This window comes from Carcharodon carcharias, chromosome 7 (assembly GCF_017639515.1).
Source record: "Carcharodon carcharias isolate sCarCar2 chromosome 7, sCarCar2.pri, whole genome shotgun sequence".
NCBI classification, from domain to species: Eukaryota; Metazoa; Chordata; class Chondrichthyes; order Lamniformes; family Lamnidae; genus Carcharodon; species Carcharodon carcharias.
In genome coordinates, this window is record NC_054473.1 from 160,714,134 (window position 1) to 160,720,069 (window position 5,936).

The window sequence follows — 5,936 nt, forward strand, 5'->3', positions numbered from 1 at the left end:
GTTAAGGTAGCAGGACAGGTACCTAAGATGTTGAAGAAGGTAAATGCCATACTTGCCTTTATTAGCCGAGGAATAGATTACAGGAACAGGTAGGTAATGCTCCAAGTGCAGAAAACACTGCCTAGGCCACAGCTATAGTTCTGAGTGCAGTTGTGATATGCGCTTCATGGGAGGGATGTGATTGGAGTGGAGAGAGTGCAGACATTGTTGACCAGGATGCATGCTGGGCTTTGACTTATGAGGAGACATAGCATAGACTGGGGATATTTCTCCTGGAGCAGGGGAGACTGAGGGGTGACATTATTGAGGTTTATAACATTATGAGGGACATAGATAGAGTTGACAGAAAGGAACTTTTCCTCTTGGTGGAGGGATGAGTAACCAGGTGGCATTGATTTAAGGTAAGGGGCATGAGGTTGACAGGTGATGTGATGACACGTTTGAACACAGAGTGTGTTGGGAATGTGGGATGCACTGTCTGAAAGGGTGGTGGACGCAGAAACCCTCCTAACGTAATAAGTATTTGGATGTGCAGTTGCAATGCCATGGCACACAAGGCCATGGGGATAGTGGTGGGAAATAGGATAAGGCAATTTTGGAAGGTGTTTGACAGGCGCATCTTCGAAGGGCCGAGGGACCTTTTTCTATGACCCACACCTCTGACTCTAACAGTCTGTGAATGAGCAATGTTGCAGCAATAACAAATTAAACAATCATCAGTACTATGGATGGTGGGAGGACATTGCGGATCTCACTGTTGGCCTCAAATAACTGGCCATTCCACCCCAGCCTCACTGACACCAGTTGACCTGGGTGCATGGTGCCTCTCAGGCTCCAGGGCCTCCTGCTCGAAACAGCTTAACATCAGGAGCTGGGCATGGTCGCCTCCAGCCCTTGAATGCTCAGAGTCATTGTGAGCATTCTTCTCCTGAAAACAGAGAAGACCATTCATTGGGGCTAATCGCACATGAACTCTGCATGCGCACGCCGCACGCCAACCACAGTGGCCCATACCAGGCCTCCAGTGCCTCCTCTCCCTGCTACTGTTGATCAGTCACACAAAGATAATAGCCTGCTCCCAACCCCCTACAAGGGCCACCTTGGATACATTCTGTGTACATCACTTTAGGAAGCACACGTTCTTAGCTCCCATAGCAAGGAGACGCAACTACTTGCAGCATCAAGGGCAGCAAATGGCTCTTGGCCATGAGATCTTGAGGCTCCCCTTCCACAATCTCATCACCATGAATAGGACATGTGTTGGAGTTCTGAGTATGTGTCTAGCTACATCTCCTGCAGGTTGCCCTCAGACTAGTCATGTGTGACTAAGAGCAACACATGGTGTAGGGGAGAACTCATCTCCTCATGAACCGCGCAGGCTGATGTAAGCATGGGCACTATCTGCTAGCCCACCCAGCGTAGGGAAAATGCGCAACATGATTCAATGCAGTCACGACAATAAGACTTGAGGGGGGGGATGGCTCAAAGGGTAAGGCTACCCACTGGGTTAAATGCCCAATGCCAGCATGGTACTCACCCTTCCAGAGCGCAACTAATCGTTGAAGCACTTACGGCACTGGATCCACGTCGCGGGAGCTCACCACCTCCGTCACCTCCTCCCAGGCACGTTTTGTCATGTGGGGGGGCCTCCTCCTCCCTTCCTGGGGGACCAACACCTCCTGCCGTGCTGCCACCTCCTTGAGGAGGGCAGCAAGGCAATCATCAGAAAAGCGAGAGGTGCATTGGCCCCCCGCTGGCCTACCCTGCAGCCTGCCCTTCTCCTCTGCCCTTCCCTCCAGCGTGTCCTGCTTAGCCAACCCCTTGCAGTGTGACCTGGAAGTGGTCATTGTGAGCAGCCTACAAGAGGCTGCCTGGCCTTCCTTTAAACAGACTGCTGGGTCACCATTGGACCCACCGGTCTGTGCACACCTGCCACAACCCACACACTCCCGCTATTCACGGGAGTCAGCAAATGCACTGAGCGGGCCTTAATTGGCCCACCTGCTCAAAATGGTGGCATGGCCCTGATGACCGGCGCCGATCGTGACCGCGCCGGCTCCTGCTCCTGTTCCGCCTGCCTGACAGACAGAAAATTCTGCCCATGGAGATAGTTCCTTTGCTGTATGTACGTATATAGTTAATAAAGACTTGCTGTTCACATTCAGAAGACTATGAAGACTTCTTTAACGACATGTTCTGCAATCAACACCATCCCAACAGATATCAGAGGGGAAATAGTGGCAGATGATTACATGAGGTGGGGGAGTATGGCAGAGGTGGATTAAGAAAGTAGATTGGCAAGGAAAGATGGGGCTAGTGAGCCAGGGAGAAACCTGAGGTCTTACATTTTCTTTAAAGGACGGAATGGATATCATTGGACACATCAGCTTTTATCCTATCTGCACACTACTCTCCTTGCTTCACATCTGTTCCCTGTCAGCCACACCACCTTGATTCATGTTCAGTCCCCAGTCTCTCATTCCTCCCACCCCCATGGCCAGAGACTTTGGGTCGGCAAGCGGGCCCTGCACCCGCTTGCTGACATGTAAAATGATGCGCGGTGACATCGGGCATGCACCATTCTGACCTTGAGTTCGGCGGGCGTGCACAAAAGTCGGTTGCGCACCGAAACTGTCAAAGGCCTATTAAGGCCATTAAAATAATAATTGAGTTAATTAATTGAGCTGCCCATCCAACCTTAAGGTTGGGGGGGCAGGTGAAGAGCCCAGGCGGCTTTCACATTTATCATGAAACCTCATCCATGGGCGGGATGAGACTTCATGAAGGTTTTTAAGGTTTAGTAAAAATTGCTAATAAAATTCAGTGACATGTCCCAGCTCATGTGACACTGTCACGAGGAGAAATGTCTTAAAAAAAAATTTTCTCTTTATTAAAGTTTTCAAAAAATCAAAATAATCTCCCTGAGACAGCTCTGCACCCAGGGCGATTTCTGCGCTCTTTTGCGCTCATGCGGGAAGGAGTGCAGGCCCCGACTCAGCCTCCTCCCTCCCACCCCTGCACAGGGAGAGCTCAGTGCTTCCGGGTATGCATCACGCTGGAAGGGACTCAATTGGAAAATTCTCCCCCATAATATCTCCTACCCTAATTATTCTCCCTCCCCACTACCCATTGCCTCCCTCTCCCTTTTCTCCCATACCCTTCCTTCCATTTCTCTATATCCTCCCTTCCCCCCGAATTACCTAGGGATGTTAGCGCTCTAATAGTCAAGACCCACCAAAATAATTACAGGCAGAACTTGTACAGTTAGACAAATGAAGGGAATTTCATATCACTAGCATGGGCCTGATTCAATTCCAGAGGCCAGGACTGAAAGAATAATGCTGTAGCATTAGAGCTCCCATTTGCTGCACAAGTTCTTACTTGTGTTTACTATACCCGCACTGTGAGTCATAGGTTTAAAGTGGGAGCTTCTTGTTCCCATGGGATCCCTAAAGTTATCAATTTTTCAATTGTTCAGCAGCTATTGACTCATCAGCATGTTTTTCTTTTGCACTACAATGGTGATACTGCTTTCTTTAAGATATCTGATGCCATCTTTTGGTCAATAGAATGAGGGGCCCAAGAAGTATGTCAATCTTTGCAGAGCGTTCCCCAAACAAAACGTTTGAAAATCACTGCTGTAAGTATAGGCAGCGGCTATGCTGAAGAACATCTGCACAATATCTAAAGATTAGACTTAAATTTGTTTTTAATAAAACCTGGCAAGGGGAAATATCCTTTGCAGCAACTAAGACCTTTGGGGCCAGATCTTCACCAGGCAGGTGGGAATCGGGAGTTGGGCGAGCAGGCAGTATTTTCATCTCTTGGAAGGCTTGGCAGCCTGAGAAGGAGGCATTGGAGAGCTGATGCCAAAGCAGCCTCATTGAAGGGGCTACCTCTGTTCTGAAGAATCAGCACTTTAACCAGTGGACAATCTATTCTAATGCATCTGAATATTTTTCAACCTTTACAGTGCTGTTCTTTTACTTGACAGCTTGTCAGTTGTCAGAAGTAACAACCTGGTAACCATATCATTTAATGGTCCTTTTCCAATCACTGTCATCACTCACTTTAGTAAGCATAGATATAACATATACTAAAATTGGAATGATACAGAGATGATTAGCTTGGCCCCTGCACAAGGATGACATGCAAGTTCGAGAAGTGTTCCATACTTCACACCTACAGCATTTCATGATGAACTGTAAAGGAAGCGACACCTTTCTTAATCACCTGTTACACTCGTCTCCAATCCATGCAGGTGTGATTTAAGATGGCTTTCAAAATGCAGTCGCCTCTATGAAGATTGCAGAAGTTCTGAACTGCCCATTTCTAGAATGGTGCCTGCAACCAGCACATTGCTGTGTGTGGCATTCCTACCCCACCTTCCTTCCCACACCAGTGAAAGTAGTGAATGGTGGAAGTTGGGGGAGGGATTTCCGCACCCTGCCTACTATTTTATTTTCCCACCTGTTTAGTTCAGAACAGTGAACAGGCATTTAGAATTTTACAAAGCATTGTTAATAATTCCAGATCTGTTGCATGTGCAGAAGTAGTCATTCAGGGCAAAAACAAAACCATTCTCACCATCATTAAACTCTCGGGCATTTGCTGACATTCTGAGGAGCCACAGGGAGCTCCTGATTTGTTTAGCATTGTTGCCATGTCAGTTGGTTTGGGACTGGCGTTTTGAAAAACCTGTACAATCATGAGATTCACAGGAAAAATGATCAAGGCACTTTCAATCCCGAGGATGAACTCACGCCAACTGATAAGGCGGTAATCTGCAATAACAAAAGATTTGGTAGAACCTGGTAAATTAAGAGACAGCTGCTGTGGATTTTCCCTTTTTTATTTCTGAAAGAATAAAATCTGTACTTTATTAATGATGGAATTTATCAATGATAAGCTGCCTTACAGTGTTTTATTTTTATAAAACTCTTTTGTGCTTGCAATGTAAGTTTGCAATGGTTAAATAGGAGGTTTTTAGTAGCAATCAAGTCCAATATCAATGTCGCCAGTTACAATGATAAACAGTGTGTGTGATTGGATGCTCAGCTCGTGGTCAAATAGGGTGTTGAGTTTGCAAACAGTCTTGTCCATCCTGAGACAATAGCTAGAGATGAGAGTAGAATCAGTGATTAAGGTACAGGGTTTTAGTAGGTGCAGAAGACAATGGCTTCAATCTTACCAATGTTTATGTGAAAGAAATACAGGTTTATGCACGACCGGATATCGCACAGGCAGTCTGACAACACAGGGGTGATGGAGGAGTTAGGAGAGGTGGCAGAGAGGTAGACCTAGGACTCATAAATGTGCATATGGAACATGACCACATGAAGCTGCCATGGGGGAGAATGTAAAGGAGGAAGACAAGGGGAGCCAAGGATAGAGCCTAGGGGGATCACATTGGCAATGGTGCAGAGGCGTGAAGAGAATCCATTGCTGGAGATACTGGGGAGAGTTTTAACTTCCTCGACCTGCTGGGAGTGAAGAGGGCCAGGTAGAACACAGAAAAGTTTTAACTCCATGGTGTTTGTGTAATGTCACCAACTGGCTCTCCTCCCAGAAATCAGCCTGATTGACAAGCTTGGCTTCCAGTTAGCCAGGAAGCAGTCTGGAAGGGGCCACAAGACAAGGTAGGTCCTGGCCCTGACATAGGTGGGAGGGGCTCTGATGGTCTAATCCCAGGATTCCGGGGGCAATTTGGTCCCGGTTGTAGGGGATTAGTTCCCGAGGTCAGAGATCAGATGCCTGGGGGATCAGAGGTGGTATGGCGAGAGATGACAGGCCTCAACGGAGATCGGAGGCCTAGGGGAGATTGAACGCCCTGGGGTAAGGTCAAAGGCCTGCAGAGGAGGGGTAGGTGGGGTGAGGGAATGGAGTGGCAGACCATGTCAAAAGTTGCAGAGATGTAAAAGAGGGGTAATCCACTA

The 5,936-nt window shown here is 47.6% G+C and overlaps 1 non-coding gene across 1 annotated transcript; it reads left to right on the forward strand.

Moving 5' to 3' along the window:
- Window positions 1–4,074: 4,074 nt before the first annotated feature.
- Window positions 4,075–4,179, forward strand: LOC121280596. The gene has a single exon (XR_005943650.1). It is a non-coding gene; the product is annotated as a U6 spliceosomal RNA (small nuclear RNA).
- The last annotated feature ends 1,757 nt before the right edge of the window (window positions 4,180–5,936 follow it).